The sequence below is a fragment of the Nicotiana attenuata genome, chromosome 9 (genome assembly GCF_001879085.1).
Source record: "Nicotiana attenuata strain UT chromosome 9, NIATTr2, whole genome shotgun sequence".
NCBI classification, from domain to species: Eukaryota; Viridiplantae; Streptophyta; class Magnoliopsida; order Solanales; family Solanaceae; genus Nicotiana; species Nicotiana attenuata.
The window spans coordinates 36,038,856-36,048,283 of NC_031997.1; positions in this window are offsets into that span (position 1 = coordinate 36,038,856).

Here is a 9,428-nt window from a genome sequence, read left to right on the forward strand (position 1 = left end):
TTGAGGGATCGCATAAGGATGTTATCGGAGAAATTTATTTGGCCTTGCAAATCGGACCGGTTGAATTCGCCATACTGTTTTAAGTGATGGATATTTCCTCTTCATACAACTTACTACTAGGAAGACCCTGGATACACATGGTAGGGCCATCCTATCCAACCTACACTAGTGCATGAGATTCAAGTAGGGTTGTCAGGAGATCGTGGTCCATGACTAATGGAGCCAATCAACTTATCTGGAACACACAGTCCCATTCATAGAAGGGCTAGACGGGGTTACCTTGCATGTAGTGGAGATCATGCAGACCATCGAAATAAAAGAGACCGAGAAAATTTGGGAATGCAATCGCCATATAGATCAAATATGGACATGAGATAAATGATAAAATATGGATACAGACCAGGAACCGGGCTAGGAGCACGATCAGACGCAATTATAGAATTGATTGAGCCAATTGGGCAGAAAGCAAGAGTCAGCATAGGGTATCAACCTCTAATTGGATAGACTTTTACCGGTAGCTCCAAGAAAAAAGCTTTTGTGCCAGAGCATGTTTCGTGTACGGTCCAGAGCTTAGCGCCAGATAAACCTGTCAAACGGGCCGGGTCAGACCGTTACCGGACCGGCCCAGACCGGTACAAACCGGGACCGGACCGGCCCGGTTCATATGGGGCCGGGTGGGCTGGGTAGGGGGTAGGACGGGTTTGTTAGGTTTAGGTTTGGGATCCGNCTCGAAAACAAGCTCTGGGAGGACGCGGTGGTTGTGACTGGCTGGGACTAGGCCTGCTGGGCTGACCTCTGGAAGTACCCCGCTTAGGAGGCGCGCTAGAAACTGGAGGCGCATAATAAGGCTCCTGTGGTGTAGGCGGAGCCGGAGTACTGCCGGCTGCTGGAAGAGCTGAATGAACAGGGTGACCCGAATAACCTCTGCCATAACGACCTGCTGATGGGGTACGGGCACTAGAGTAGTGACCCGACTCTCGAGACCTCTTGGCCTCCCTCTCTCCTCGCTCCCTGGCGAGCATACCCTCAATCCTCCTAGCAATGCTCACTACCTGCTGATAAGGAATGTCCATCTCCAACTCTCGAGCCATGCTAGACCTGATGGGCGGAATAAGGCCCTCAATGAACCTGCGAACTCTCTCTCGAATTGTAGCAACCAAAGCCGGTGCGTGCCTGGCCAACCTGGTATAACGGATGGCATATTCTGAAACTGTCATAGCACCCTGGCGCAAGTGCTCAAACTCTGCGCACCATGAATCTCTGAGGCTCTGGGGAACAAACTCTCTCATAAACATGTCCGAGAACTGGGTCCAAGTCAGTGAAGCAGCCTCGACTGGACTGTCTAACTCATAAGTACGCCACCAATCATAGGCGGCTCCCCGAAGCTGAAAAGCAGTGAAAGAGACCCCGCTAGACTCCACTATGCCCATAGTACGAAGAATGCGATGACACTCCTCCAAAAATCCCAAGGCATCATCTGATGCTAAGCCACTGAACACTGGGGAATCATATTTCTTAAACCTCTCAAGCCTCCGCTGCTCATCCTCTGAAGCAGCTGACCCATCCTCGGGCTGAACTGGTGCTGCAGGCGGTGGGGGAATAATCTCAGAAACCTGCTCAACCTGCACTCGCTGCTCAGGAGTGCGGACGGCGGGAGTCTGCGCTCCTCCCCCGGCTTGGGACGTGGCTGCAGCAAGGGGAAGCAACCCCGCCTGAGCCAAGGTGGTGTACATGCTCATGAACTGAGCCAAATCTCCTGGAGCGCTGGAGTAGTAGTGGCAGTAGTAGGTGTGCCAGGTGCCTGGGCTTCGGCTGGATCTGCTGGTGGTACCTCGGCGGCAGCTCGCGCAGGTGCTCTGGCTGCACCACGTGCGCGTCCTCGACCTCTTCCCCGGCCCCGGCCTCTGACGTCTGCAGTAGGGGGCACGGGTGCCTGATCATCTCTAGTAGCGCGTGTCCTCACCATCTGTGAGAGAATAGAAGAGAGAAGTTTAGCTTTGATGTCAAAAATATCGCACGACAAGGAATTCAAATGAAGTGAAGATTTTTTTCCTAGACAGTTACATAGCCTCTCGTAGATAAGTACAGACGTCTCCGTACCGATCAGCGAGACTCTAATAAACCGGCCTGTGTTCCGTGACTCCTATGAACCTAGAGCTCTGATACTAACTTGTCACGACCCTAATTCACCAACCGTGAACATGTCATGACGGCACCTGGTCCCCATGACCAGGTAAGCCTAACATTTGCGGAAATATATTAATTGCGGAAAAATAGAGAAAAATCAAATCAAATATCTAAAAGAAAATGTACTGAATGCCGCTTGGCAAGTACAACTCAATATCACAAGTCTAAAACAATTCCCAAAACCCGAAAACTCACGGGCAACACAGGCTACAGAAGTGTATAGTAAAGGTTCCAAACTCCAGAATTTCTAACAACCGAAAGAGGAAAAACTATGTACTAAAGATAGAATAAGAGGGAGACTCGTCGGTCTGCGGACGCAGCAGATCTACCTCGAAGTCTCCGTAGTCCTCCTGCCTCACTGATAGGGCGCCTGAGTAGAGGTACCTGGATGATCTGCACATGAAAAAAAAAACACATGCGCAGGAAGGGCATGAGTACACCACAGCGGTACTCAATAAGTGCCAAGCCTAACCTCGGTTGGGTAGTGACGAGGAAGGTCAGAGCCATACTGAGACAAAATATAGTAATAACAATAATTAACGGTATGATAATCTGACAGAAAAAATAAATACAGCAGTGAAATAAGACAGATTAAACAAGACAATAGGAAAATAAACAAGAACGGAAACAACCACAGAATAAGTACAGCTCAACACCCATGGTAACAATGAGGATCTCCCAGGATACCGTCCTGTAGTCCTTTTCTCAACCGTCCAGTGGATCTCTCGGGATACCGCCCCGTAGTCCATCATATGTGAATATCCGAAGGACCTTCCGGGATACCGTCCCGTAGTCCAACTGTCAATGTGCAGGGGGATATCGGGAATCTAACCCGCAGTCCCAAAGTAAAAGTGCAGGGGGATCTACCGGGAATCGAACCCCTAGTCCCAAAGTAAACAAACAAGGGGGGGGGGGGGGAGCTACCGGAATCCCACATCCGTAGTCCCAATGTAAATGCCCAATCACAACCAGAAGGTACACGAAAATGAAGTACAAAAGACAAGCAACAGATAGTACTGACCTAGCATGCTTCACGTAGTACAGTTAAGGCAACTTAAGCAATTAGGCAAGTTAAATCAACTAAACATGCTTTCCTAATCTAGCACAAGTTATAATTTCAAGTAGAATAAAGCAAATATGGAAGGAACTCAATCTCAATATTTTAAGAAAACCGGGTTTTCCAACAATTGGCTCAAGTACACACCCGTCACCTCGCGTACAAGGCACTCAAATCAACAAATAACAAATCCTAAGGGGAAAGGTCCCCCACACAAGGTTAGACAAGCCACTTCCCTCGAACCGGCTCAATATCAATAGAAACCACGCCTTTGCCACGAGTATCCGACTCCAAATGGCCCAAATCTATTCAATTCAATTACATATCATAAATAATATTGCAAAAAGCTGATTCCACTATTAAATTTAGAGCTAGGGCGCGAAAAGAGGTAAAATGACCAAAATGCCCCTCCAGCCATCGTCTCGGAATCGAATAATTTTTACGTTTTCAGAACCCTCGTACTCTCACGAGTCTAATCATATAAAAATCTCCCAAATCGGAGGTCAAATGACCCCTCAAAGCCCCATAGTTAGGTCTAAGAAGTTTACCCACTTCCCATTCAAAAACACGAAATTAAAGGGTGAATTTGCGATTAGATTAATGGGTTTTAGTCATAGGAGAGTAGAGAATCGTTACCCGGTGATTGCCCTTGAAAAACCCTTGAAATTGCTCCCAAATCCGAGCTCCAAACCTTGAGTTTTGATAAAAATGGCAAAACCTCGTTTTTGAAATGTTAAGTACTGTTCGGGAGTCTAAAGCATCGCGAACGCGATAGGAAGAACGCGTTCACGAAGAAGGAAAATATCAGGGCCCAAAAATGCCCTTCGCGATCGCGAAGGGAGGAGCGCGAACGCGAAGGCCAGGGGATCAAGAACTACGCGAACGCGACAAGTCTTACGCGAACGCGATGGAGGAAATAGTGAAGCTACGTGGACGCGGGTGATCTTATGCGAACGCGAAGAGGAACGGGCCCCCCTCTCCAGACTTACACTACGCGAACGCGGGAGAGTGGACGCAAACGCGATGACGAGGGATAGGGCTANTTAAGTGGTCGGGTGAGCACCTATTTAGGCTGATTAGATAAAGTCAAAAGAAAAATATGAAATAATTTTAACCAAAGACTAAAAATATAATTAAATTTCATATGTAGATAATTTTTATTAAAACTCGTCCTTTTTATAGTGAAATAAATTAATTTTTTGTACAAAAGAAATAATGGCATAAAAATAAGATAAAAGAAAATAAATATTGGAAAAAATGTTAGAAAGATCTAAAAACGAGAAATAAAAGATGAAAATAAATTTCTTCTTATGTTTCATCTTTGTTGAGTGTAAAAAATTTGAAAGTTAATCTCATCGATTTCAAATATTTTGTTTCTCAACTCAAATACATAGATTATAAGATAAGGATATCTTAGAATATTTTTTTAAAAATTTTATATTATGTGTCGTTTTTAAAAATCACTATTACTTACAAACTGATATGGCATTCGAATTTGAATTGGAATGCAATTTGAGTAGTTTGCATTGAGGTTAAGCCAAGTATGATGTCGAAAATAAACTACTTGACAATTTTAAGACAATATATGCAATGTTTTATAATAATAATAATAATCAACTAATTTAATATTTAATGATTCAAAGAACAAATTTTTTGTATATATACGGTATTAAAATTTCAAATTATGGGGCTGGAGATATCAATAAACTTAAGCGAAGCCATACTGAAATAAATCTGGCCAAATACTCATTTAAATTTTTAGATAGCCGATTAAAGTAAATTTTAAATTAGGGATAATATCTTCACATGCATAATTATAAAGATAATCATTATTATAATATATATAAAGTTTTTGAAATAAAAATATCAAAATAGAAATATTTTTTGAAAGATAAAATCATACCAAATAAGAGTTCAGGTCGTAGTATAAGAGTCACGTCGTAATCAAAGAATCGGTTATATCGTGTCAACCTTTGTGCTTTGCTATAAATATGAGTTATATTTAACTTTGTGGCTATTTTTAGGTTCCAATGACACCTATGAGAATAGTGCAAAAATAAAATTATCACTACGAGAATTGAGAAAATGTTAGTCTTTTTTCATGTAGTATTTCTTAATTAATATCTGACGATTATCTATAATTATTTAGAAGGTTTAAATGTTAAGAGTATTTACGTATAATTCAAATAACTCAGATATTTAACATGGTTAATGTCAAATATCAAAATGGAGTAAAAAAATTCACTAGCTAAAGCATTTTTACATTTTTAAATAGCCAACTAAAATGAGTTTTGAATTAAGAATAATATTTTTAATTACCTTATTATAAAAATAATTATTATTGAAAAATAATGTTTTAGAAACTGAAATTTTAAGAAAGAAATATTTTTTAAGAGATATCAACACACCAAATAAGAGTACAAGTAGTAATAAAAGAGTTAAGTCTTATCCAAAGAGACATTCATTGTCTCATTATTTGATTGTTTTGCCATAAATATGAGTTATTCTTTTACTTTCTGACTATTTTTAGGTCCAATAACACCAGCAAAAATGGTATCAAAAAAGAAAAATAGAAGAAATGGTTAACTTTTTTCATGTAGTTAATATCCAATGATTATCTATATTTACTGAAAAAGTGTAAATTTTAAGATTATTTATATACAATCCAAATAACTTAAATATTTGATATGATTAGTGTCTGCGCATGTCACGACTCTAGTTCACCAACCGTGAACATGTCATGACGGCACCTGGTCCCCATGACCAGGTAAGCCTAACATTTGCGGAAATATATTAATTGCGGAAAAATAGAGAAAATCAAATCAAATATCTAAAAGAAACTGTACTGAATGCCGCTTGGCAAGTACAACTCAATATCACAAGTCTAAAACAATTCCCAAAACCCGGAAACTCACGGGCAACACAGGCTACAGAAGTGTATAGTAAAGGTTCCAAACTCCAGAATTTCTAACAACCGAAAGAAGGAAAAACTAAGTACTAAAGATAGAATAAGAGGGAGACTCGTCGGTCTGCGGACGCAGCAGATCTACCTCGAAGTCTCCGTAGTCCTCCTGCCTCACTGATAGGGCGCCTGAGTAGAGGTACCTGGATGATCTGCACATGAAAAAAAAACACATGCGCAGGAAGGGCATGAGTACACCACAGCGGTACTCAGTAAGTGCCAAGCCTAACCTCGGTTGGGTAGTGACGAGGAAGCTCAGGGCCATACTGAGACAAATTAGTAATAACAATAATTAACAGTATGATAATCTGACAGAAATAATAAATACAGCAGTGAAATAAGACAGATTAAACATGACAATAGCAAAATACACAAGAACGGAAACAACCACAGAATAAGTACAACTCAACACGCATGGTAACAATGAGGATCTCCCAGGATACCGTCCTGTAGTCCTTTTCTCAACCGTCCAGTGGATCTCCCGGGATACCGCCTCGTAGTCCATCATATGTGAATACCCGAAGGATCTCCCGAGATACCATCCCATAGTCCAATTGTCAATGTGCAGGGGGATCTATCGGGAATCTAACCCGCAGTCCCAAAGTAAAAGTGCAGGGGGATCTACCGGGAATCGAACCCGTAGTCCCAAAGTAAACAAAACAAGGGGGAGCTACTGGAATCCCACATACGTAGTCCCAATGTAAATGCGCAATCACAACCAGAAGGTACACGGAAACGAAGTACAAAAGACAAGCAACAGATAGTACTGACCTAGCATGCTTCACGTAGTACAGTTAAGGCAACTTAAGCAATTAGGCTAGTTAAATCAACTAAACATGATTTCCTAATCTAGCACAAGTTATAATTTCAAGTAGAATAAAGCAAATATGGAAGGAACTCAATCTCAATATCTTAAGAAAACTGGGTTTTTCAACAATTGGCTCAAGTACACGCCCGTCACCTCGCGTACAAGGCACTCAAATCAACAAATAACAAATCCTAAGGGGAAAGGTCCCCCACACAAGGTTAGACAAGCCACTTACCTCGAACCGGCTCAATATCAATAGAAACCACGCCTTTGCCACGAGTATCCGACTCTAAATGGCCCAAATCTATTCAATTCAATTACATATCGTAAATAATATTGCAAACAACTGATTCCACTATTAAATTTAGGGCTAGGGCGCAAAAATAGGTAAAATGACCAAAATGCCCCTCCAGCCATCGTCTCAGAATCGAATATTTTTTACGTTTTCATAACCCTCGTACTCTCACGAGTCTAACCATATAAAATCTCCCAAATCGGAGGTCAAATGACCCCTCAAAACCCCATAGTTAGGTCTAAGAAGTTTAACCACTTCCCATTCAAAAACACGAAATTAAAGGGTGAATTTGCGATTAGATTAATGGGTTTTAGTCATAGGAGAGTAGAGAATCGTTACCCGGTGATTGCCCTTGAAAAACCCTTGAAATTGCTCCCAAATCCGAGCTCCAAACCTTGAGTTTTGATAAAAATGGCAAAACCTCGTTTTTGAAATGTTAAGTACTGTTCAGGAGTCTAAAGCATCGCGAACGCGATAGGAAGCACGCGTTCGCGAAGAAGGAAAATATCAGGGCCCAAAAATGCCCTTCGCCACCGCGAAGGGAGGAGCGCGAACGCGAAGGCCAGGGGATCAAGAACTACGCGAACGCGACAAGGCTTACGCGAACGCGATGGAGGAAATAGTGAAGCTACGCGGACGCGGTGATCTTATGCGAACGCGAAGAGGAACGGGCCCCCCTCTCCAGACTTACACTACGCGAACGTGGGAGAGTGGCCGCGAACGCTATGAGAGGATAGGCTACTACTACGCGAACGCGGTGCCTTCTTCGCGAACGCGAAGAAGGAATTCTGACCTGCAACTTTCTGCAACATTTCCAAACTTCAAATTGCTCGGATGAGCATCCGAAACACACCCGAGGCCCCCGGGACCTCAACCAAACCTACGGACATATCCCATAACATCATTAAAACTTGTACCAATCCTTAAACCACCTAAAACGACGCCGGAAACACGAATTAATCAAAGATTCAAGCCTAAGAACTTCAAATTCCAACGAAATACACTTTCGATCAAAAACCTAACCACACCTCGTCCGATTGACCTGAAATTTTGCACGCACGTCCCAAATGACTTGACGGTGCTACAGAAACTTCTGGAATTCCATTCCGACCCTCGGATCAAAAATTCACTATCGGACCGGAAATTTCAAAAATTCAAACTTCGGCATTTCAAGCCTAAATGAGCTACGAGCTTCCAAAATGCATTCCGAACACGCTCCCAACCCCAAAATCACCTAACGGAGCTAACGGAACCATTGGATTTCCATTCCGAGGTCGTCTTTACACTGTTCCGATTACGGACCATCTTTCAACACTTAAGCTCTCATTTAGGGACTAAGTGTCCCAAAACACTCCGAACCCTAACACCGAACGTCCCGGCATACCAAAATAGCAGAAATTAACTTAGGGGAAGCGGTAAATGGGGGATCGAGGCGTAAATTCCAAAAACGACCAGCCGGGTCGTTACATCCTCCTACACTTAAACATTCGTTCGTCCTCGAACGAGCATAGAGAACATACCTGAAGTAGTGAAAAGATGCGGATACTGGCTGCGCATATCCTGCTCGGTTTCCCAAGTCGCCTCCTCGGCCGGCTGACCCCACCACTGAACCTTTACTGAAGTTATGTTCTTTGACCTCAACTTTCTGATCTGCCTGTCCAAAATAGCCACTGGCTCCTCAACATAGGATAGATCCTTGTCCAACTGGACTGAACTGAAATCCAACACGTGCGACGGATCACCGTGATACCTCCGGAGCATCGAAACATGAAATACCGGATGAACTCCAGCCAAGCTGGGAGGTAAGGCAAGCTCATAGGCAACCTCCCCAACTCGCCTCAAGATCTCAAAAGGGCCAATAAACCTCGGACTCAACTTCCCTTTCTTTCCAAACCTCATGACGCCCTTCATAGGCGAGACCCGAAGCAGAACCCGCTCACCAACCATATATGAAACATCACGAACCTTCCTGTCCGCGTAACTCTTCTGTCTAGACTGGGCTGTACGGAGTCTGTCCTGAATCACCTTGACCTTCTCCAATGCATCCTGAACCATCTCTGTACCCAATAGCCTGGCCTCACCCGGCTCAAACCAACCCGACCGGAGATCTACACCTCCT